This window comes from Erythrolamprus reginae, chromosome 9 (genome assembly GCF_031021105.1).
Source record: "Erythrolamprus reginae isolate rEryReg1 chromosome 9, rEryReg1.hap1, whole genome shotgun sequence".
Classification (NCBI taxonomy): domain Eukaryota; kingdom Metazoa; phylum Chordata; class Lepidosauria; order Squamata; family Dipsadidae; genus Erythrolamprus; species Erythrolamprus reginae.
In genome coordinates this window covers 45,176,323-45,202,533 of record NC_091958.1, presented here as the reverse complement: position 1 = coordinate 45,202,533, position 26,211 = coordinate 45,176,323, and the positions used below count along the sequence as shown (strand labels likewise).

Below are 26,211 nucleotides of genomic sequence, written 5' to 3'. Positions count from 1 at the left end.
AAGTGCTCTTGGCTATACCAAAAGAGTTTAAGTGAATTTTCATTATAAAGAACATTGTTTTGAATTTTCAAACGTGTGTGTGTCAGAAATTTGTACCTGTGAATTTTTGGGAGGAGTCTACCAGAGAGCTCGACAGAACAGTTATTTGATTCTAACCCTTCATATGTCAGAAATAAATCGACTTTCACTGGCCATGTCCCAGAAGATTGGGGCTTGGCAATTATTGTCCCAATTTTTAAAAAGAGAAAGAGAGATGGCCCTGTCAGTTACAGACCAATAGGTTTGCTAAATATAATTGGCAAATTCCACACCAAACACCTCCAAGATAAATTAAGAGTGGCTGGATCTTGAGAACGTGATCGCTGAAGAGCAAGCCAGGTTCAGAGAGGAGAGAGGCGCCACAGATCAGTGCTTAGCTCTTCATCATTTGATTGAAAAATACCATATTTTTTTCATTTCATTTTCATTTTCCTTTTATTGGATTTGTATGCCGCCCCTCTCCGGAGACTCAGGGCGGCTAACAACAGTAATAAAACAATTCAATTCAATTCAATTTATTGGATTTATATGCCGCCCCTCTCCGAAAACTCGGGGCGGCTAACAACAGTCATGAACAATATACATGAATAATATACAGTAAAAAAAATCCAATACTAAAAACTAACTTAAGACCCCTTAATGTATAAAACCAGCATACGTACACACATACCATACATACAGTTGTATCAGCCTAGGGGGAGAAGAAGTCTTAATTCCCCCATGCCTGGCGGCAGAGGTGGGTTTTGAGTAGCTAACGAAAGGCAAGGAGGGTGGGGGCTGTTCTAATCTCTGGGGGGAGTTGGTTCCAGAGGGCCGGGGCCGCCACAGAGAAGGCTCTTCTCCTGGGTCCCGCCAAGTGGCATTGTTTCGTTGACGGGACACAGAGAAGACCCACTCTGTGGGACCTAACTGGCTGCTGGGATTCGTGCGGCAGAAGGCAGTCCCAGAGATATTCTGGTCCGGTGCCATGAAGGGCTTTAAAGGTCATAACCAACATTTTGAATTGTGACCGGAAACTGATCGGCAACCAATGCAGACTGCGGAGTGTTGGTGTGACATGGGCATATTTAGGAAAGCCCATGATTGCTCTCGCAGATGCATTCTGCACGATCTGAAGTTTCCGAACACTTTTCAAAGGTAGCCCCATGTAGAGAGCGTTACAGTAGTCAAACCTCAATGTACAATAATAATCCAATAAATACTAAAAATGATTTAAAAACCCATTAATATAAAAAACCAAACATACATACAGACATACCACACATGAAATTGTAAAGGCCCAGGGGGAAAGAGCATCTCAATTCCCCCATGCCTGGCAGCAGAGGTGGGTTTTAAGGAGCTTAGGAAAGGCAAGGAGGGTGGGGGCAATTCTAATCTATGCGGGGAGTTGGTTCCAGAGGGTCGGGGCCGCCACAGAGAAGGCTCTTCCCCTGGGTCCCGCCAAGCAGCATTGTTTAGTTGACGGGACCTGGAGAAGACCCACTCTGTGGGACCTAACCGGTCACTGGGATTCGTGGGGCAGAAGGCGGACCCTGAGATAATCTGGACTTTTTGGACTATAAGACGCACCAAAATTGCAAAGAGGTAGGTTAGAAAAAAGTTTCTGTTCTCCTCGGGCCCCAGGAGCACTCTGCAAGCCTCCCCAAACTCTCTGCTTTAAGACTTGAGGACTTCAACTCCCAGAATTCACCAGGCAGCAGGGCTGGTTGGGAAATTCTGGGAGTTGAAGTCCCCCAAGTCTTAAAGTTGCCAAGGTTGGAAGTCCTTGATTTAGATGCTTCAACTATGCATTTTTAAAGTATCTGGTGCCCCAAAACTCAATCTCATGGCCAAAATTCAGAATACATCAACTATTTGCTAGTCCACAAGAAACTACTGGAAATTAGCATGAACCTCAGCAGGGACTATTGCAAAAAAGAGAAAAAGGAAGGGAAGGAAACAGAAATGAAGGGAAGGGGAGAAGAAAGAAAGAAAGAAAGAAGGAAGGAAGGGAAGAAAGAAAGAAAGAAAGAAGGAAGGAAGGGAAGAAAGAAAGAAAGAAAGAAAGAAAGAAAGAAGGAAGGAAGGGAAGAAAGAAAGAAAGAAAGGAAGAAAGGAAGGAAGAAAGGAAGCAAGAAAGAAAGAAGGAAAGAAGGAAGGAAGGGAAGAAAGAAAGAAAGAAAGAAGGAAGGGAAGAAAGAAAGAAAGAAAGAAGGAAGGAAGGGAAGAAAGAAAGGAAGGAAGAAAGAAAGAAAGGAAGAAGGAAAGAAGGAAAGAAGGAAGGAAGAAAGAAAGGAAGGAAGGGAAGAAAGAAAGAAAGAAGGAAGGGAAGAAAGATAGAAAGAAAGAAAAAAGAAAGAAGGAAAGAAAGAAAGAAAGAAGGAAGGAAGGAAAGAAGGAAAAAAGGAAGGAAGGAAGGAAAAAAGGGAAAGAAAGGAAAGGAATGGAAAGATAATAAACAAAAAGGAAAAGAAAGGAAAGGGAAAAGAAAGCAAAGGAAAGAAGGCATTGCTAAATTCATCGTTTGTATCACAGGAGATTAAATCTCTTCCATTTTCCAAACGAAGCAGAAAATAAGGTCAACTCCCAGGGACCAGAAAATAAAAGGGAACTAATGAGCTTGATAAAAAGACAATTTCACACACTTTCGTATCTAATCAAGTGCAATTTAATGCCTCTTCTTTGAGGCCCAGCTTCTTATAGGTCTTCACACGTGAGTCCAACCAGAAAGAAAGGCTACCACTTGGAAAAACCCTTAACTTTAGATCTTCTTAGTTAGGCTCATAAATTACAGTTCTTGCTAGCTAAGCAGAATCCTGTTTGAGTCTAGCAATTCTGCACCATCACTTCTGCTACAGCTGGACCCATTCTGTGCGAAGTGGGACAACATCTGTCTCGCACAATGCATCATCTTCTATAAATTCCATTGCGAATATTTTTTCAAAGGGTTGAAAGCAGGGGGTGTTCTCCTTTACTTTTTGAAAGCAAATGGGGCTCTTGGATTCCAAATCTCTTCTTAAATTCATGCTTCGTTTTCCACAAACTTTTTGATGTGTTCATGCTAGTTTCCCAATGGGGTTGAGAGAATCCCACAAGCTGTCCCTCCAACAAAAACAACAAAATCCAATACTAAAAAACAGTTAAAAACCCATTATATAAAAACCAATCATACATACAAACATACAGACACATAAAATCATGAAGGCCTAGGGGAAAAGTGTATCTTAGTTCCCCCATGCCTGGCGGCAGAGGTGGGTTTTAAGCAGCTTACGAAAGGCAAGGAGGGTGGGGGCAATTCTAATCTCTGGGGGGAGTTGGTTCCAGAGGGTCGGGGCCGCCACAGAGAAGGCTCTTCCTCTGGGTCCCGCCAAGCGACATTGTTTGGTTGACGGGACTCGGAGAAGACCCACTCTGTGGGACCTAACTGGTCGCTGGGATTCGTGCGGCAGAAGGCGGTCCCTGAGATATTCTGGCCCGGTGCCATGAAGGGCTTTATAGGTCATAAAGGGCTTTATAGTTCATCCATCATCTTTCATTTTGTTGCCAGGTGTCCTTATTCCCAAGTCACTTAAGTCTGGCGGAATCCTAAGTTGCCCAGTCAAAACGGGTAGCATTTGTAAGGCAAAAACCAGAGAATTCGGGTTGAATACCCCTACCCCAAAGCCACAAAAATTGTATTTGAAATCCAAATGAAACACATGTTTGCAAAGAACTCAAATTCACTGTGGATGTTCAGGATTGGTTTAAGCAAAGGTGTATTCTGTGTTCCAAACAGAACAGAACAGAATTCTTTATTGGCCAAGTGTGATTGGACACACAAGGAATTTGTCTTTGGTGTATATGCTCTCAGTGTACATAAGGAGAATAAAATACATTCATCAAGAATACAAAGATACAACACTTAGTTCAGATCGTGCAGAATGCAGCTGCGAGAGCAATCATGGGCTTCTCTAAATATGCCCATGTCACACCAACACTCTGCAGTCTGCATTGGTTGCCGATCAGTTTCCGGTCACAATTCAAAGTGTTGGTTATGACCTATAAAGCCCTTCATGGCACCGGACCAGATTGTCTCCGGAACCACCTTCTGCCGCATGAATCCCAGCGACCGGTTAGGTCCCACAGAGTGGGTCTTCTCCGGGTCCCGTCAACTAAACAATGTCGCTTGGCGGGACCCAGGGGAAGAGCCTTCTCTGTGGCGGCCCCGGCCCTCTGGAACCAACTCCCCCCCAGAGATTTGAATTGCCCCCACCCTCCTTGCCTTTCGTAAACTACTTAAAACCCACCTCTGCCGCCAGGCATGGGGGAATTAAGATTTCTTCTCCCCCTAGGCCTTTACAATGGTATGCATGGTATGTTTGTATGTGTGTTTGATTTTCTATATTAAGGGGTTTTAATTTGCTTTTAGTATTGGATTATTATTGTATATTGTCTATGATTGCTGTTAGCCGCCCCGAGATTTCGGAGAGGGGCGGCATATAAATCCAATAAAACTTGAAACGTGAAACTTAGTGATAGTCAAGGTTACTAATAAGCTATCAAATCATACTAGGAAACAAATAAAAACAATATAAATTGAAAGCTACATGATTATAGTAATAAGTGGGAGGAGTTAGATACTAGTAAGGAAGAGAACAATAATAGTAATACAGTCTTAGTAAATTATTTGACAGGGTTGTGGGAATTAGTTGCTAAGCAGATGATGGCATTCGGGGGGAAACGGTCCCTGTGTCTAGCTGTTATAGTGTGCAGTGCTCTATAGCAGTGTTTCCCAGCCTTGGCAACTTGAAGATATCTGGACTTCAACTCCCAGAATTCTCCAGCCAGTAAATGCTGGCAGGGGAATTCTGGGAGTTGAAGTCCAGATATCTTCAAGTTACCAAGGTTGGGAAACACTGTTCTATCTATAACATCATTTTGAGGGTGGAAGTTGAAACAATTTGTGTCCAGGATGTGAGGGTTCTGTAGATATATACCTTGCTCAGTTTGTAGAAAATCATTGCAAATTGGCAAATCCATCAGCACTCATTTCATATATATCCAGTCAACGAAGCAGTGGAAGTGATGTGCCGGTGCCTGGAGGCTGTTGGGGCCTGGATGGGTGTCAACAAACTCAAACTCAACCCAGACAAGACGGAGTGGCTGTGGGTCTTGCCTCCCAAGAAGGACAATTCCATCTGTCCATCCATCACCCTGGAGGGTGGAACTATTGACCCCCTCAGAGAGAGTGCGCAACTTGGGCGTCCTCCTTGATCCACAGCTAATATTGGAATATCATATTTCGGCTGTGGCGAGGAGGGCGTTTGCCCAGGTTCGCCTGGTGCACCAGTTGCGGCCCTATTTGGACAGGGAGTCATTGCTCACAGTCGCTCATGCCCTCATCACCTCGAGGTTCGATTACTGCAACGCTCTCTACATGGGGCTACCTTTGAAAAGTGTTCAGAAACTCCAGATCGTGCAGAACGCAGCCGCGAGAGACATCGTGGGGCTTCCCAGATTCACCCACGTATCTTCAACACTCCGTGGCCTGCATTGGCTGCCGATCAGTTTCCGGTCACAATTCAAAGAGTTGGTCATGACCTTTAAAGCCCTACATGGCATTGGACCTCCGGAACCGCCTGCTACCGCACGAATCCCAGCGGCCGATAAGGTCCCACAGAGTTGGCCTTCGACTAAACAATGTCGTCTGGCGGGCCCCAGGGGAAGAGCCTTCTCTGTGGCGGCTCCGACCCTCTGGAATCAACTCCCCCGGAGATTAGAACTGCCCCCACCCTCCTTGCCTTTCGTAAACTACTTAAGACCCACCTATACCACCAGGCATGGGGGATTTGAGACATCTTCCCCCAGGCTATTATAATTATGTTTGGTATGTATGTGCTGTTTGGTTTTTAATTATGATAGGGTTTTTAGTTATTTTTAATATTAGATTTGTTCCATTATAATATTATTTTTATCGTTGTTGTGAGCCGCCCTGAGTCTTCGGAGAGGGGCGGCATACAAATCTAATAAATTGAATTGAATTGAATATGAGTGGTAATATACATTGAGGTGTCAATTTTCAAAAACATTGAATTCTGCATCTGGATTCCTACTTTGCTTTAAGTCATCTAAGCTAACGTGATGGCTTAAAACAAGCTAGGAATCCAGGTGCAGAATTCAACTCTTTAGCTAATCGAAGTTTGTTGAATACCCCATCATTCAATGGATTCAAATATGGTGGCATGTTATGGTTCCCAAACCACAATGGCTTGTTTAATTCGATGCACCAAATAAAACCCATCATTATAGCCCTTCTCACTTTGGGTCAGCAAATAGCAGAAGGAAGGAACCACGCTTCATATCATCATTATCTATAAGTCCAATGTTCATCTTAGTAAGAGAGAGATCTTGATAAATTAGCTCCCTCCTGCTAAACTGATATTTTTTTCAACCTTGGGAATTTTAAGACTCCAAGAATTGCTCAGCGATGCTGGAAGTTGACATCTAGACATATTGAAATTGCTAAGGGTTGAGAAATGTTACTCTAAATGATTCCTTCTCTCATATTAACTATCTGGTTTGCTTTCACAACCCAACAAGACAGGCACAGACTTCAGCGGATAATTAGAAATGCAGAAATAACAATTGCTACCAAACTGCCTTCCATTGAGGACCTGTATACTGCACATGTCAAAAAGAGGCCTGTGAAAATATTTACAGGTCCTTCACATCCTGGACATAAACTGTTTCAACTCCTACCCTCAAAGGGAGGCTATAGAGCACTGCACACCAGAAAGACTAGACACCAGAACAGTTTTTTCTCAAACGCCCTCACTCTGCTAAAGAAATAATTCCTTCACGATTGTCAAACTATTTACTAGGTCTGCACTACTATTACGCTTCTCATTGTTCCCATTACCCATCTCCTGTTACTAATGACTGCATGACGGTAACTTTGTTATGTTCAGTTCTGTGTTCTCACCTACAAAAAGATATTGACAAAATTGAACGGGTCCAAAGACCGGCTACAAGAATGGTGGAAGGTCTTAAGCATAAAACGTATCAGGAAAGACTTCATGAACTCAATCTGTACAGTCTGGAGGACAGAAGGAAAAGGGGGGACATGATCGAAACATTTAAATATGTTAAAGGGTTAAATAAGGTCCAGGAGGGAAGTGTTTTTAATAGGAAAGTGAACACAAGAACAAGGGGACACAATCTGAAGTCAGTTGGGGGAAAGATCAAAAGCAACATGAGAAAATATTATTTCACTGAAAGAGTAGTAGATCCTTGGAACAAACTTCCAGCAGACGTGGTTGGTAAATCCACAGTAACTGAATTTAAACATGCCTGGGATAAACATATATCCATCCTAAGATAAAATACAGAAAATAGTATAAGGGCAGACTAGATGGATCGTGAGGTCTTTTTCTGCCGTCAGTCTTCTATGTTTCTATGTTTCTGTCCTTACAATTTGCATTGACTCCTTCTGAACATGATTTGTTTGCTTATTTGTACCCAAGACTATCATTAAATGTTGCACCTTATTGTTCTTGATGAAGGTACCTTTTCTTTTATGTAGACTGAGAGCATCTGCACCAATGACAAATTCCTTGTGTGTCCAGTCACACTTGGCAAATAAAAAACTCCTATTCTATTCTATTCTATTCCATTCCATTCCATTCCATTCCATTAGAACCAGCTCCAGAGAAAGACATTCCTTGAAGGCTACTCTCAGCTGTTATGATGCCACCATAATGCAACAGCCTTTAAAGCACCAGCATGCTATTTATTTCGCATTGGGAAATAGAAAATCCTAAAGCATGAAAGAGTCAACAAAGCTGCTGAGTATTCATTCTTCTCTAGGTAGGCAGAGCAAACGTGGAGAAGACAGAGAGAGAGAGAGAGAGAGTGAGTGAGAGGGAGAGACCTAACCTTAGATCCAGATTGTTCAAGTTTTCAGAGATCCTTCAGGACCATTCAAGCAGAATTTTCTCCTCTATTTTTAAAAATATTATTATTATTATTAGCTGCCGTACTCCTTGTATTTGCAGAATGCAGGAGATGAAGTTGGTGCTTGCCCGCTAGCAGCATGCTTGCACTCTCAAACTAATGTTGTATTTTCACATTGTGGTTGCCAGGCAGCAACTACGAGACAATTCCAAAGGAGGGAGAAAACCACCGGGCAGAAGGCTAATCAATGGTGCAAATAAACTGTTCGCCAGCTAAGATTCCCCTCCTAGAAACCGTCATTCACAAACTCAAGCACAAAGTCTCGCATGCAAAGTATAAAGGGGAAAGCATCTTTATGGACCTCAGTCTTCCCAAGTGCCAAATGCTAGTAGACTGCAGATCAGACAAAACTTGGGATTTTAATCAGCAGTGGTATTCAGCTGGTTTGGGCAAACCGGTAGTGGCCATTTTGACTAGTTCGGAAAACTGGCCAATACCACTTCTGGTTTGCCCTGTCTTCCTGCCCCCTGGAGTTCCCTTTCCTATATTCCTTTTTTTAAGCTCAGCTGATTTGCACAACAGAGTGGATTGCTGCATCTCAGCTGAGCTAAACCAGTGATTTTCAACCTTTTTTGAGCCACGGCCCATTTTTTACATTTACAAAACCCTGGGGCACATTGGAGGGGCGTGGGGGGGGGGCTCAAAAACGTTTGGACAAAATTTTTCTCTCTCTTCCTTTCGCTCTATTTCTATTTCCCTCCCTCTTTCTCTCCCTTCTTCTTTTTTCTCTTTCTCCATCCCTTTCTTTCTCCCTTCCTTCCTTCCTCTCTCTTTTGCTCTCTTTCTCCCTACCTCCCTCTATGTCTTTCTCGCTCCCACCTTCCCTCCCTCTCTTTCTCTCTTTCTTTCTTTCTCTCTCTCTTGCTCTCTTGATTTCTTTCTCTCTCTTGTTCTCTTTCTCTCTTGCTTTCTCTCTCTCTCTTTCTCTCTCTTTCTCTTTCTCGTTTTCTTTCTCTCTTTCTTTCTCTCTCTTTCTTTCTCTCTTTCTTTCTCTCTCTCTTTCTCTCTCTCTGTCTTCCTTTCTTTCTTTCTTTCTTTCTCTCTTGTTTTCTTTCTCTCTCTGAGCTTCGCGGCACACCTGACCTTGTTTCACGGCACACTAGTGTGCCGTGGCACACTGGTTGAAAAACACTGAGCTAAACAACAGCTTACCATTGATGTTCTGTCGGGCTCTCTGGTAGACTCCTCCCAAAAATTCACAGGTACAAATTTCAGACACACACACGTTTGAAAATTCAAAACAATGTTCTTTATAATGAAAATTCACTTAAACTAAGCCCTCTTTTGGTATAGCCAAGAGCACTGGTCTCCAAACAAACTGGTAATTTGTACAAGTCCCTTATCAGTTCTGTGATACTTAGCTTGCAGCTGTGAGGCAATTCACAGTCCTTCTTCTTTCACAAAGTGAAACACACTTTGCTCTGGTTTAGTTTCAAAGCGGGGAAAAATCAGCACACGAAAGGTCAAAGTCAGTAAAGCAGTCACGAAACACAACGATCAGATAATCCTCCACAATGGCCAAACCCACAGGCTGCTCTTTATAGCAGCCTCACTAATGACCACAGCCCCACCCAACCACAGGTGGCCTCATTTTCTTTGATAATAATCTCTCAGTTGTTGTTGCCTATGCATCGCTCTCCGCATGCGTGGCTGTATCATTAACTCTTGTTCCGAATCCAAGGAGGAGCTAGATAATTGATCTCCTTCTGAGCTGTCTGCCACACTCTCCTCCTCCCTGTCACTCCTGTCTTCTTGGTCAGAGGAGCCTTCATCATCAGATTCCACCGGGGGCAAAACAGGCCTGCAGCATGTGGATGTCTCCCCCACATCCACAGTCCTTGGGGCAGGAGCTGGGCCAGAGCTAACCACAACAATTGATGACGCCAGCGGTCTTTGAGTGCGGCCACATTTTCTAGCAGTGCGTGCGAGCCAACCACATGCACAGAGGGTTTTGCACATGCTCACATTTGCTGAGCGAACCGGTGAGTACTAAATTATGTAATCCCACCCCTGATTTTAATGCTACTGTTCTTCATTTCCCCCCTGAAGAACTATGAACTTTCCTGTGTATACATGCTACATGCAGCATGTGCAAAGTGAACCTCATTTATACCCATGCTCGTTTTACGAATGCAGTGAGCACTAGGGCAGGTTCAGTGGAGAAGGACGCCATATTGTTCACTATCCATCTTCTAAAGCCCTTGGATGATGGGCCAGAGAGAACATACAACTGAGCAGCAAAGCACGTAAGATCCTTCACCAATCTAACAACAGGTTAACAATTATGTCTGAAAAATCACATTGAGAACTTGAGTTGGTTAAACAACATTCCCTGAGGATCTTACAGTCTATGCAGTGTTTCTCAACACTTGGCCAATTTAAGACATGCAGACTTCAACTCCCAGAATTCCACAGCCAGCCATGGGAATTCTCGGAATTAAAGGTCCATATGTCCTAAGGAGCCTAAGATCAAGAAACAGTTGTCTACAGATGATGTTTCCATATTTTGTTTTTCTTCCCCTGGGCTAAACAATAATCTTGAGGGCCAGATCTGATGTAAGATCTGTTCTCTGTCTTACAAGCGAAAGACAATCATTCTATCCTCCCAAAATAATGCATTTTTTTTTCATTCTGGGGGTTGATCAGGATGCAGTAGCTCCCAAAGCTTTTGGGTACCAGGGACTAGTTCCATGGAGAGAGATTTTTCCAGGGACTAGAGGGAGTGTAGTTTCATGTGCTGCCTGACCACCTGCCAGACTATGGCCTGGTGGTTAGGGACTCCTATGCTAGAGAACAGGTAGATATGGTCATTATGTTGAGGTCCAACATATTGGAATTTAATGGATTTTGATGCAATTCCATAGGACTATTGTATAAAGTGCTAGGCTTTCATGCATTTAAAATGCTAAACTTTCATGCAAATTTATTTGTTTGTTTATTTATTTGTTTATTTGTTTGTTTGGTTGTTTGTTTGGTTATTTATTTATTGATTGATTGATTGGATTTGTTTGCTGCCCCTCTCCGCAGACTCGGGGCGGCTAACAACAGTAACAAAACAGTATAATCCATTACTAAAAACAGTTAAAACCCATTATATAAAAACCAATCATACATACAGACATACCATGCATAAAATTTTAAAGGCCTAGGGGAAAAGTGTATCTCAGTTCCCCCATGCCTGGCGGCAGAGGTGGGTTTTAAGCAGCTTACGAAAGGCAAGGAGGGTGGGGGCAATTCTAATCTCTGGGGGGAGTTGGTTCAAGAGGGCCGGGGCCGCCACAGAGAAGGCTCTTCCCCTGGGTCTCGCCAAGCGACATTGTTCGGTTGACGGGACCCAGAGAAGACCCACTCCATGGGACCTAACTGGTCGCTGGGATTCGTGCAGCAGAATGCGGTCCCTGAGGTAATCTGGTCCGGTGCCATGAAGCGCTTTATAGGTCATAACCAACACTTTGAATTGTGACCGGAAACTGATCGGCCACCAATGCAGACTGCGGAGTGTTGGTGTAACATGGGCATATTTGGGGAAGCCCATGATTGCTCTCGTAGCTGCATTCTGCACGATCTGAAGTTTCTGAACACTTTTCAAAGGTAGCCCCATGTAGAGAGCATTACAGTAGTTGAACCTCGAGGTGATGAGGGCGTGAGTGACTGTGAGCAGTGACTCCCGGTCCAAATAGGGTCGCAACTGGTGCACCAGGCGAACCTGGGCGAAGGCCCCCCTCTCCAAATTGTGTGTGTGTGTGTGTATACATACACATATACATACATACATACATACATACATACACATATACATACATACATACATACATACGTACATACATACACACACACACATATACATACATACATACATATTCCCCTATTCTATCCTTTGGTCTTTTGCAGTTATTTATACAGCTTTTTGAACTTTTAAAGGAAGCATCTGTTTCATTTGTGAAGAATTATACCCATCTGTATTACTGTACCAATCTTCGTTAGTGCATAAGCCAAGGCATATTTCAAGAACAGAGCGTTTTCTGCCGTAAATTACCGACTCTGTCAACTTCAGCTTTCTCATCCAAGGAGATTGTTATTAACTTCTTTAAAAAAAGAACTTTTGAAGATTGGCAGGCAATATGCCAGCTTGTTTCAAAGGATTGACTGGGTTCATAAATACTGCTAAGCCATGGTTTAGTTATTTCACAATTTACTGAAAAATCCAGCATTAGCTAAGTTGCGGTTTACAAACCCCAATAGCTGAGCCTGATGCCACCTTAAGTTCAGCCTTCCCAGTAAAACCATAATACAGAATAACAGAGTTAGAAGGGGCCTTGGAGGTCTTCTAGTCTAACCCCACCGCTTCTTAAGACAGGAGAGTTTATGCAACCCTGGTCAAATGATTGTCTTTTGAAAACAATCTTCTTGGAAATCTCCAGTGATGGAACACCCCCAAAGCTATAGGATAGGACAGGACAGGACAGGACAGGACAGGATAGGATAGGATAGGACAGGACAGGACAGAGATAGAGATAGAATTCTTTATTGGCCAAGTGTGATTGGACACACAAGAAATTTGTCTTTGATGCAGATGCTATCAGTGTACATAAAAGAAAAGATACATTTGTCAAGAATCAAAAGGTACAACCGTTAGGTGACTGAAGGCTCTTCCTACTTTTATCTAATTGTTTTCCAAGCAGCATCTATTTCTATCATTCCCCACAAGGCAGAGGTGGGATTCACTTACCTTCCCTACCAGTTCTCAAATGTGAGTGCACACAGGTACATTCGCTTTGCTCGCACATGCCTCGTCTGCACATGGACACGGCCTTCTGCACATTTATTATTATTATTATTATTATTATTATTATTATTATTATTATTATTATTAATAATTAGATTTCTATGCCGCCCTTCTCCGAAAACTCAGGACGGCTCATTGCAATACTCATGCATTAGAGTAGTCATCATTAGTTTGCGTAATCTGCAGAGAACCGGTTGAATACCACCACTGCCCCAAGGTCACCACTTTTAACCATCTGATCAATTAGGGCCGGTCTGTAGGAAATGACCAGGCTGAGCTGTGGGAAGGGTCAAATGCATTGTAAGTCATGAGTCCTGGCATACCCTCAAAAGATTTAAATCCAGCCCACCTTGAATGCCTTTCTTATCTCCCACTTATTTCCCTTGACTGTTAGTAGGTCAGGTTCTTATTTATTTTATTTATTTTATTTATTCGATTTTTATGCCGCCCTTCTCCTTAGACACAGGGCGGCTTACAACATGTTAGCAATAGCACTTTTTAACAGAGCCAGCTTATTGCCCCCACAATCCGGGTCCTCATTTTACCCACCTCGGAAGGATGGAAGGCTGAGTCAACCTTGAACCGGTGATGAGATTTGAACCGCTGACCTTCAGATCTAGTCAGCTTCAGTGGCCTGCACTACAGCACTCTACCTGCTGCGCCACCCCGGCTCTTGTAGAGAACTCAAGCTTGCAATAAATCTTTATGCTCAATTCAAGTGCCTGAATCTCCTTATTTCTCAGTGCTTGACAAAGTCATTCTCTGACCGTTAAGACATTGGGGGCATCACTCTCTCTTTGATTGTTTCCTAGGTGCTATCTTTTCCTCTCATTGCCCAAGATCGTTCTCGAATAGCATTACATCAATCATCCACTACTTTAAATTTACAGTAGTGGGACTCAAAAAAAACTTTCATCACCAGTTCTGTGTACATGACTTGGTGGGTGTGGCATGGCTTGATGGACATGGTAGGGGAAGGATACTGCAAAATTACCATTTCCTCCCCATCAGCTGAGGCTCAGGAGGCAGAGAATAGATGGGGGTGAGGCCAGTCAGAGGTGGCATTTACCAGTTCTCTGAACTACTCAAAATTTCCACTACCAGTTTGCCGAACTCAAAATTGCCACTATCGGTTCTCTAGAACTGGTCAGAACCTGTTGTAACCCACCTCTGCTTTAGAAGCATCGTAAAAGAATTACCTTTTTTTAAAAAAAAAACCCCACCTTTTTCCTTTTTTTGTCGACTCGTACTTTGTATCTTTTTTGGGGGGGGGAGGAGAAACATAACAAAATGTATTTATTTATTTATTTATTGATTGATTGGATTTGTATGCCGCCCCTCTCCGGAGTCTCGGAGCGGCTAACAGCAACAATAAAACAGTGTACAATAGTAATCTAATACTAAAAACGATTAAAAACCCATTAATATAAAAACCAGACATACATACATACATACCATGCATAGAATTGTAAATGCCTAGGGGGAAAGAGGATCTCAATTCCCCCATGCCTGATGGCAGAGGTGGGTTTTAAGCAGCTTACGAAAGGCAAGGAGGGTGGGGGCAATTTTAATCTCTGGGGGGAGTTGGTTCCAGAGGGCCGGGGCCGCCACAGAGAAGGCTCTTCCCCTGGGTCCCGCCAAGCAACATTGCTTAGTTGACGGGACCCGGAGAAGACCCACTCTGTGGGACCTAACTGGTCGCTGGGATTCGTGCAGCAGAAGGCGGTCCCTGAGATAATCTGGTCCGGTGCCATGAAGGGCTTTATAGGTCATAACCAACACTTTGAATTGTGATCGGAAACTGATCGGCAACCAATGCAGACTGCGGAGTTACATTAGAAAGGAAAAAGAAAAAAAATATTTCTATTTCAGGAAACTTATAATGACTTCTCACTTCGGCGCATAAGGGTTCCAGTTTAATTTTTTTTAAAAAAAAAACACAGTACCTTTATGAATTAATTCAACTTTAAAGTAAATTCCTGGAGAATTCCATCCACATGACTTACAATGATCCTACATGTTGGCATCATTTCTGGACATTGGAGAACTTAACACACTTGCCTCACTCTCTGCTTTAAGCATTCCAGTTCCATCCCTGGGTTTTTTTACAGCCACATATGAATCATGATCAAGGCAGGCCCAACACAACGTTTTTTGATTACTCACCTCACTGATGACTCAGAGTTTAGGAACCACATATTAAAGCCCTTAACAAAATAATGGGAGAAAGTTAAGCTCTTGATCATTTTGCTAAAGTATATTTTTGGATGATGCATTTGCCTGTTTTGAATTTACCTATTGGGAAAGACTGCAGAAATCCTGTCTCCTCCAGAGCAATATTTTCAATGAGCACAGATATAAGTGATGGGGAGAAGATAGCTTTGGGCTGAATAGTTGCTATAGAGGAAGAGAAAGTTTATTGATTGATTGATTGATTGATTGATTGATTGATTGGATTGGATTTGTATGCCGCCCCTCTCTGCAGACTCGGGGTGGTTAACAACAATGATAAAAAACAACATGTAACAATCCAATTTAATAAAACAACTAAAAACCCTTATTATAAAAGTGTTCAATGATTGCTGAAGACAATGGATATGCTCCAACTAAATTCCTGTTATTCTATTATTCTAGAGTTGGCTTTCCATACAAGGTCAGCGTCAGAGTCCAGTCAACGAAGCAGTGGAAGTGATGTGCCGGTGTCTGGAGGCTGTTGGGGCCTGGATGGGTGTCAACAGACTCAAACTCAACCCGGATAAGACGGAGTGGCTGTGGGTTTTGCCTCCCAAGGACAATTCCATCTGTCCGTCCATTACCCTGGGGGGGGGGATTATTGACCCCCTCAGAGAGGGTCCGCAACTTGGGCGTCCTCCTCGATCCACAGCTCACATTAGAGAACCATCTTTCAGCTGTGGCGAGGGGGGCATTTGCCCAGGTTCGCCTGGTGCACCAGTTGCGGCCCTATCTGGACCGGGACTCATTGCTCACAGTCACTCATGCCCTCATCACCTCGAGGTTCGACTACTGCAACGCTCTCTACATGGGGCTACCTTTGAAAAGTGTTCGGAAACTCCAGATCGTGCAGAACGCAGCCGCGAGAGCCATTGTGGGCTTACCTAGGTATGCCCATGTTTCACCATCACTCCGCAGTCTGCATTGGCTGCCGATCAATTTCCGGTCACAATTCAAAGTGTTGGTTATGACCTTTAAAGCCCTTCATGGCATTGGACCAGAATATCTCTGAGACCGCCTTCTGCCGCGTGAATCCCAGCGACCGATTAGGTCCCAAAGAGTGGGCCTTCTCTGGGTCCCGTCAACTAAACCAGTGTTTTTCAACCAGTGTGCCATGGCACACTAGTGTGCCGCGAGACATGGTCAGGTGTGCCACGAAGCTCACAGAGAGAAAGAAAACAAGAGAAAGAGAAAGAAAGAGCAAGAGAGAGAAAGAAAACAAGAGAAAGCGAGAGAGAGAGAAAGAAAGAAAGCAAGAGAAAGAACAAGAGAGAAAGAAAGCAAGAGAGAGCAAGAGAGAGTAAGAGAGGGAGGGGAGGAGGGAGAGAGAAATAGCAAAAAAGAGGAAAGAAGGAAGAGAGAAAGAAAGGGATGGAGAGAGAACAAGGGAGAGAAAAAGGGAGAAATAGAGTGAAAGGGAGGAAGAGAGATAATTTTTTGTCCAAACTTTTTTTAGCCCCCCCCCCCCCCAACTCAATGTGCCCCATTGTTTTGTAAATGTAAAAAATGTGCCGTGGCTCAAAAAAGGTTGAAAATCACTGAACTAAACAATGCCGGTTGGCAGGCCCCAGGGGAAGAGCCTTCTCTGTGGCGGCCCTGACTCTCTGGAACCAACTCCCCCCAGAGATTAGAACTGCCCCTACTCTCCCTGCCTTCCGTAAACTCTTTAAAACCCACCTTTGCCGTCAGGCATGGGGGAACTGAAACACCTCCCCCGGCGATGTACAATTTATGCATGGTATGTTTGTGTGTGTGCTTGTTAGTAAATGGGGTTCTTTTTAAAAAACTTTTTAAAATATTTTAAATTTATTTGGATTTGTTACGATTGTTATATTTTGCTGTGAGCCGCCCCGAGTCCGCGGAGAGGGGCGGCATACAAATCTAAATAATAAATAAATAAATAAATAAATAAATAAACAAACAAACAAACAAACAAACAAACAAATAAAATTGTCAGCCTGTAGGAGATGACCAGTCTGGGTCTGATGGAGGAGTCAAAAGCATCATCAGTCATGAGTCCCTGCGTGCCCACAAGAGATCGATGCCCAGACCATCTTGAATGCCTTCTAATTCTCATTCCTTTCCCTTGATTGTTAGTAGCTCAGATTCTTAGGTAATAACAAATAAGTGGGAATATTTTCTAAATGTAAAAAGTAAAAAGGGAAAGGTACCAGATTTGTAGGAAAAAAGATAGGTAAAAGGGGGAAGGCACAAGAATATAAAAAAAGAAAGAAAAAGGAAAATATGAAAAGGAAGAAAAGAATCTGCGTGTAACGCAGACGTTTCCAGGTACAGTGGTACCTCGGTTCTCGACCACAATCCGTTCCAGAAGTGTGGTTGAGAACCGATTTGGTTGAGAACCGAATTAATTTATCCCATAGGAAATAATGGAAACGGATTTAATTGGTTCCCAGCCCATTGACTTGCTGGGAACCAATTAAATCTACAGTATTTCCTCTATTTCCTATGGGATAAGGATCTGAGGGGACGGGGTGAGAGGGAATGGGAGTCGGAATCCCGACACGCCCCTCCTGGCCGCCCTCTTAACAGCCTCCCAGTCTCTACCTTGTAACTGCTCCAAGCTGCAGGAAGGGTAGGGCTGGCTGCAATACCAGCAGTTTTGGGGGGCTCCTGTCCTCAGCGGTTCAGTTTGGTACCTCCAGGCAGCTGCACCAACTTTTTCCTTCCCGGCAGCGACGGCTCCGGCGGCTTACCTTCATCACATGACGTTCCTGACGCTGCTCCTCCTCGTAGGGAAGCCGCCGGAGCCGCCGCCGGGAAGGAAAAAGTTGGTGCAGCTGCCTGGAGGTACCGAACTGAACCGCTGAGGAAAGGAGCCCCCCGAAGCTGCCGGTATTGCAGCCAGTCCTACCCTTCCTGCAGCTTGGAGCAGTTACAGTGCAGTCAGGCGGTAGGGAAAGCAAGTAGGATGCTTGGCTGCATAGCTAGAGGTATAACAAGCAGGAAGAGGGAGATTATGATCCCACTATATAGAATGCTGGTGAGACCACATTTGGAATACTGTGTTCAGTTCTGGAGACCTCACCTACAAAAAGATATTGACAAAATTGAACGGGTCCAAAGACGGGCTACAAGAATGGTGGAAGGTCTTAAGCATAAAACGTATCAGGAAAGACTTCATGAACTCAATCTGTATAGTCTGGAGGACAGAAGGAAAAGGGGGGACATGATCGAAACATTTAAATATATTAAAGGGTTAAATAAGGTCCAGGAGGGAAGTGTTTTTAATAGGAAAGTGAACACAAGAACAAGGGGACACAATCTGAAGTTAGTTGGGGGAAAGATCAAAAGCAACATGAGAAAATATTATTTTACTGAAAGAGTAGTAGATCCTTGGAACAAACTTCCAGCAGATGTGGTAGATAAATCCACAGTAACTGAATTTAAACATGCCTGGGATAAACATATATCCATCCTAAGATAAAATACAGAAAATAGTATAAGGGCAGACTAGATAGACCATGAGGTCTTTTTCTGCCGTCAGACTTCTATGTTTCTATGTTTCTATGTTACAAGGTAGAGACTGGGAGGCTGTTAAGAGGGCGGCCAGGAGGGGTGTGTCGGGATTCCGACTCCCATTCCCTCTGACCTCGTCCCCTCAGATCTTACATTTCGGATAGTAAACAAAATTTTCTGTTCAGTATCCGAATTTTTGTTTGGATACCGAAGCAAATTTTTGCAGAAAATTTTGTTTGAAATCCGAAATGTATGAAAGCCGAGGCGTTTGAGAACCGAGGTACCACTGTACGACATTGTGTGGGAAGATAGGAGGAGGAGTATATTTATGTGAGTAAAAAAAGAAAAGAAAATATAATTATTGTGATCATTGTGAGTATTAGTAATGATATGTTGTATGATATATATTCTATTCGTTTAAAAACGGATAAAAAGAGATATGATATAAAAGTTTTTTTTCTGAATTTTATTGCAAATTAATTAGTTTTTGGAGTTGACTTTTTAAGTTAGTTTAGGTCTGATTTGAACGTTCAAAAGTAAGACAAGGTTAATAGTTTCATAAGTTGATACTTTCATAGTATAAGAGTTTGATTTTTTTTTTTTGCTGAAACCCATCTGTACCAATTTTCCCATATTTCATAGTATTCTGAGTCTTTTTTATTTTGTGTTTCCATTGCTGTTTTTGACATTTCCGCACATTCTATAATTTTCGTAATGACTACCAGTAGCGGAGGTGTTTGATCTCATTTCCCAAAAAGGGCAAATGAGATCCTAGCTTAGATTCTTATAGAGAGCTTAAGCTTGTAATCAATCTTTACACTCGTTTGAACCACCTCCATCTCCTGATTTTCCCAGAACCTGACATAGTCCTTCAGATAGGAAACACAACTAGATGAGATAAATCTGTCTTATTTTATTTATTTATTTTATTTTATTGTGTTAGCAAAAACTTCAGAAGAGAACGATTTAGGGGTCGTGATTTCTGACAGTCTCAAAATGGGTGAAGAGTGCAGTCAGGCGGTAGGGAAAGCAAGTAGGATGCTTGGCTGCATAGCTAGAGGTATAACAAGCAGGAAGAGGGAGATTATGATCCCGCTATATAGAGTGCTGGTGAGACCACATTTGGAAGACTGTGTTCAGTTCTGGAGACCTCACCTACAAAAAGATATTGACAAAATTGAACGGGTCCAAAGATGGGCTACAAGAATGGTGGAAGGCCTTAAGCATAAAACGTATCAGGAAAGACTTCATGAACTCAATCTGTATAGTCTGGAGGACAGAAGGGAAAGGGGGGACATGATCGAAACATTTAAATATGTCAAAGGGTTAAATAAAGTTCAGGAGGGAAGTGTTTTTAATAGGAAAGTGAACACAAGAACAAGGGGACACAATCTGAGGTTAGTTGGGGGAAAGATCAAAAGCAACGTGAGAAAATATTATTTTACTGAAAGAATAGTAGATCCTTGGAACAAACTTCCAGCAGACGTGGTTGGTAAATCCACAGTAACTGAATTTAAGCATGCCTGGGATAAATATATATCCATCCTAAGATAAAATACAGAAAATGGTATAAGGGCAGACTAGATGGACCATGTGGTCTTTTTCTGCCGTCAGTCTTCTGTGTTTCTATGTTTCTGTTGTAAGGCTACATTAATTGAATCTTGCAATTCCGAAGGTACAAGCTTCTCACTGCTACTTTTAACTATCTCGTCCATTAAGGTGGGTCCTTTCTCAGTTTCTTCCTCTGAATTTTAGGTGGCTGCTGTCTCTTCCCTCTGTTATCTAATGGTTCCCTAGGCAGTATCTCCTTCTCTCATTCCCCCAAGATCACCACTTTCAACCATGTGATTAGTTAGGGCAGCTTCCTCTTCTCATCGTTAGGTGATTGAAGGTTTTTCCTTCTCTTATCTGATGGTTCTCCAGGCAACATCTCTGAGAGTAGGAGACACTCCTCCCCCAAGGCCATCCACACTTTCCATTACATTAATAATACCTCCTTATATGCTAGAAAGGTTAGATTTGATCTTTCTACGTCAGCCACATTATAGCTTTCTGCGTGCCAGGAGCCCATTTACTGTAACTTCTTATAGAACAACTAAACTGAGCTTATTCAACAAATCATGATGAAAACTAATCACGGCTTAGTGAAAATCTATGGGCCCATTTATTAGGTTGGTAGAGAATATGGATCTTCTCATTCAGAGCTGTCCAACGTAAGACCCATTATTTCACAGAACACCTTCTGTTACAATTTCCTCAGGTGTATCTACTGCATTAATTACCTTAGAAACATAGAAACATAGAAGTCTGATGGCAGAAAAAGACCTCATGGTCCATCTAGTCTGCCCTTATACTATTTTCTGTATTTTATCTTACAATGGATATATGTTTTTCCCAGGCATGTTTAAATTCAGTTACTGTGGATTTATTTACCACGTCTGCTGGAAGTTTGTTCCAAGGATCTACTACTCTTTCAGTAAAATAATATTTTCTCATGTTGCTTTTGATCTTTCCCCCAACTAACTTAAGATTGTGCCCCCTTGTTCTTGTGTTTACTTTCCTTTTCCTTCTGTCCTCCAGACTATACAGATTGAGTCCATGAAGTCTTTCCTGATACGTTTTATGCTTAAGACCTTCTACCATTCTTGTAGCCCGTTCAATTTTGTCAATATCTTTTTGTAGGTGGGGTCTCCAGAACTGAACACAGTATTCCAAATGTGGTCTCACCAGCATTCTATATAGCAGGATCATAATCTCCCTCTTCCTGCTTGTTATACCTCTAGCTATGCAGCCAAGCATCCTACTTGCTTTCCCTACTGCCTGACTGCACTGTTCACCCATTTTGACACTGCTCAGAAATCACTACCCCTAAATCCTTTTCTTCTGAAGTATTTGCTAACACAGAACTGCCAATACAATACTCAGATTGAGGATTCCTTTTCCCCAAGTGCATTATTTTACATTTGGAAACATTAAACTGCAGTTTCCATTGCTTTGACCATTTATCTAGTAAAGCTAAATCAGTTACCATATTACAGATGCCTCCAGGAATATCAACCCTATTGCACACTTTAGAGTCATCGGCAAATAGGCAAACCTTCCCTGCCAAACCTTCCCCTATGTCACTCACAAACATATTAAAGAGAATAGGACCCAGAACAGACCCTTGTGGCACACCGCTTGTAACCTGTCTCTGCTCAGAATACTCGCCATTAACAATCACTCTCTGATGTCTACGCTTCAGCCAGCTGCAAATCCATTGAACTATCCAGGGATTAAGTCCAATCTTCACTAATTTATCTATCAGCTCTTGATGTAATAGGATTTGTCACTTTTACATATTTGGCACAGCCTGCTCCTCAAAACCATAGATATCTTAACCTTTCAAAGTTCTTTTGAAAAGGGAAGCGGGTGGGGAGATATCCAGGATAATTTGTCCGTTTCAATCATGATCCACAAGGCCAAAATGATGGCATTCTAAATTTATCTTGGAAGGTTTCTCATCTTCAATAGTCCAAGTACAAAGAACAAATATTTATGCATTTCTTACACTTACACACAGAGAGAGTGGGCGGGCCAGGGGGAGAGACTGATAGAAGAAAATATTTGCTCAGAATTGATCTGTGATGCTCTTTGAGCTTGGTTATTTTCTTACAGACTTTTAATTACCCTGGCTAGATAACATAATCAGTGCACCATTAGCTCACCCAGTTTGGGTAATAACACATTTTGCAATAAAACAATCATCGTTATGAATTGTTTTATTGTATTGTGAGCCGCCCCGAGTCTACGGAGAGGGGCGGCATACAAATCTAATAAATAATAATAATAATAATAATAATAATAATAATAATCATTATCATCATCATCATCATCATCTTTAGAGAGCATCCAGGACCCAAGTAGATGATGAATGGATAGACAGATGGATGGATGGATAGATAGATAGATAGATAGATAGATAGATAGATAGATAGATATGGATGGACGGAGAGACAGACGAACAGACGGACAGATGGATGGGTAGACAGACAGATATGGATAGATTATACATAGGTAGGTAGGTAGGTAGGTAGGTAGATAGATAGATAGATAGATAGATAGATAGATAGATAGATAGATATGGATGGACGGAGAGACAGACGGACGGACAGACAGATGGATGGGTAGACAGACAGATATAGATTATACATAGGTAGGTAGGTAGGTAGGTAGGTAGGTAGGTAGGTAGGTAGGTAGGTAGATAGATAGATAGATAGATAGATAGATAGATAGATAGATAGATATAGTCAGACAGACAGACAGACAGACAGAAACAAAAGAGAGAGATGCAGTTACTATATGTGACTAGAAGAAAGGTCTCTGGATGTTGGAGCTTAGGATCGGAGTCATTTGTCTGGGAAAGACAGATAGAGAGATAAATAATGGATGGATGGATGGATGGATGGATGGATGGATGGATGGATGGATGGATGGACTAGACTAGACTAGACTAGACTATACAGACAGACAGACAATACTGGGGCTTGGAGGAGGAACTAGAGAGGATGTGGAAAGTAAAGGCCAAAGTGATCCCAGTGGAAGGAGGAGGAAATGGGGTTTGGGGCCCCTAAGCTGCAGAGGGCACCAACACAACCCAGGAGCAACACCAGAGCTCTCCGTCTGGAAGAGTGCAATGCTAGCAACAGCTAAGATCGATCCTGTGCAGAACCTCCAAACTCCCAGGCTTCTGGTAGAGGACCCCAGATTGAAGAGAGGCAGGTCATCTCTTAGAAGTGAGAAGATCTTTTATTTTTTTAAATGGATTCGCTTTAATGGGAGCAGTCGTCAAACTTTCCATGACCGTCCAGCTTTGACTTAAAGAAGAAAAGAAAACCCTTGCCTCGGACAAAGGGTGCCTTGCCTTATCCGGCACACGCACACATACACACGGGCTGAGGCATCCGACCAGCAAATTTGCCTGGCACGTTACATCTAAACTGATTACGGGAGAGTCAGCCAATATGTCAAAGAGATGAAAGAGAAGGTCTCTCTCATGACAACACCACATCTTAAAAATTAAGCACAGCTGGAAGGAAAGCTCTGCCGGCACACTTGAAAGATGTTCCGATCATCGGTGTGCATGTGTTGGGGGGGGGGTGCGTCTTTTGCTCCTTTGACTCCTTGCTTTGTGAAATGTCTTGGTGCCAAAAATGTGTGTAATTGAAAAAGATGCAAACTGGGGAATCATAGAATCATAGAGTTGGAAGGGACCTCCAGGGTCATCGGGTCCAACCCCCTGCTCAATGCAGGATTCATTAAACCATCCCAGAAAGATGACTGTCCAGTCTCTGTTTGAAGACCTGCAGTGAAAGCGAGCTCATCGCCTCCTGTGGCAAACTGTTCCACTGGTTTATCACTCTTACCATTGGAGGTTTTTTCTGATATCTAATCTAAGTCTACTCCCTTGCAGCTTCATTCCATGTGCTAATGAGAACAATGCTGATCCCTCTGCTCTGTGACAGCCCTTCAGATATTTGTAGACAGCTATCAAGTCTCCTCTCAGTCTTCTCCTTTGCAGACTGACCATCCCTAGATCCTTTAACTGTTCCTCATAGGACATTCATTCATTCATTCATTCATTCATTCATTCATTCATTCATTCATGCATTCATTCATTCATTCATTCATTCATTCATTTTTATTTATTTTTAATACCGCCCTTCTCCTTAGACTGAGGGCGGCTTACAACATGTTAGCAACAGCACTTTTTAACAGAGCCAGCAAATTGCCCTTACAATCCGGGAAGGATGGAAGGCTGAGTCAACCTTGAGCCGGTGATGAGATTTGAACCACTGAGCTTCAGATCTACAGTCAGTTTCATAGAAACATAGAAGACTTACGGCAGAAAAAGACCTCATGGTCCATCTAGTCTGCCCTTATACTATTTCCTGTATTTTATCTTACAATGGATATATGTTTATCCCAGGCATGTTTAAATTCAGTTACTGTGGATTTACCAACCACGTCTGCTGGAAGTTTGTTCCAAGGATCTACTACTCTTTCAGTGAAATAGTATTTTCTCACATTGCTTTTGATCTTTCCCCCAACTAACTTCAGATTGTGTCCCCTTGTTCTTGTGTTCACTTTCCTATTAAAAATACTTCCCCCTCCTGGACCTTATTTAACCCTTTAACATATTTAAATGTTTCGATCATGTCCCCCCTTTTCCTTCTGTCCTCCAGACTATACAGATTGAGTTCATGAAGTCTTTCCTGATACGTTTCATGCTTAAGACCTTCCACCATTCTTGTAGCCCGTCTTTGGACCCGTTCAATTTTGTCAATATCTTTTTGTAGGTGAGGTTTCAGTGGCCTGGACATGGTTTCCAGAAGGTTGAAACGAAAGGAAATGAACAAGAATCCTGGTCAAGGGATCCTTGGTGCTCTCTGAGCTTGCAGGCATTTCCCTATCCAAACTAGGTAACATCACCACTGCTCATGCTGATGATGTTACCTAGTTTGGTAATGAAATGTCTGCAAGAAAACCACCAGGCTCAGAGACCACCAAGGACCCCTCATTTCAACCCTGAGCTACAAATATTCTCCTTTGTATAGAATCTTGATTAGAAACTTGGTTATTTAGACGGCAATCTTTTTAATGCGTCCCAAGATTGGGCTCTCCAACCCTGCCAACTTTAAAACTCGGGGACTTACAACACCCAGAATTCCCCAAGGAATGTGTTCCTTGGATGAAAAGTACAGTGATACCTTGTCTTACAAACTTAATTGGTTCCGGGACGAGGTTCTTAAGGTGAAAAGTTTGTAAGACGAAACAATGTTTCCCATAGGAATCAATGGAAAAGCGATTAATGCGTGCAAGCCCAAAATTCACCCTTTTTGCCAGCTGAAGCGCCCGTTTTTGCGCTGCTGAGATTTCCCCGAGGCTCCCCTCCATGGGAAACCCCACCTCCGGACTTCTGTTGCCAGCGAAGTGCTCGTTTTTGCGATGCTGGGATTCCCCTGCTGGGATTCCCCTGCAGCATCACAAGAACACGGATGTCCGGAGGTGGTGTTTCACATGGAGGGGAGCCTCAGGGGAATCCCAGCAGTGCAAAAACGGGTGCTTTGCTGGCAACGGAAGTCCGGAGGCAGGGCATCCCAGCGGCGGCCGTGGGTTTGTAAGGTGAAAATGGTTTGTAAGAAGAGGCAAAAATATCTTGAACCCTGGGTTTGTATCTCGAAAAGTTTGTATGATGAGGCGTTTGTAAGACGAGGTATCACTGTATTTATTCATTCATTCATTCATTCATTCATTCATTCATTCATTCATTCATTTATTTGATTTGTATGCCGCCCCTCTCCGAAGACTAGAGGCGGCTAACAACAATAAAAAAGACAATGTAACAAATCTAATATTAAAAAATAATCTAAAAAACCCCCAATTTAAGGGAACAATCATACAAACAAGCATACCATGTATAAATTCTATAAGCCTAGGGGGAAGGGAAAAAAATTCAGTTCCCCCATGCCTGACGACAGAGGGGTGTTTTAAGGAGCTTGAGAAAGGCAAGGAGGGTGGGGGCAACTCTGACATCTGGGGGGACCTGTTTCCAGAGGGTCGGGGCCGCTACAGAGAAGGCTCTTCTCCTGGGTCCCGCCAAACGACATTGTTTAGTCGACGGGACCCGGAGAAGGCCAATTCTGTGGGACCTAACCGGTCGCTGG

General features: G+C 42.8%; 1 protein-coding gene across 3 annotated transcripts in view; it reads right to left on the bottom strand.

Annotated features, from left to right (window-relative positions):
- LOC139172186 (ankyrin repeat and fibronectin type-III domain-containing protein 1-like) overlaps positions 1–26,211 on the bottom strand; it is a 445,282-nt gene that overhangs the window by 152,515 nt on the left and 266,556 nt on the right. Inside the window, exon 1 of one of the 3 annotated variants that reach the window (XM_070761029.1) lies at positions 7,933–8,028. The exons of the other annotated variants lie outside the window; for them this stretch is intronic. The gene's annotated coding sequence lies outside the window, so the exon portion shown is untranslated. Of the gene's footprint in view, positions 1–7,932; positions 8,029–26,211 lie in introns of those variants that run through there. 3 annotated transcript variants of the gene reach the window in all.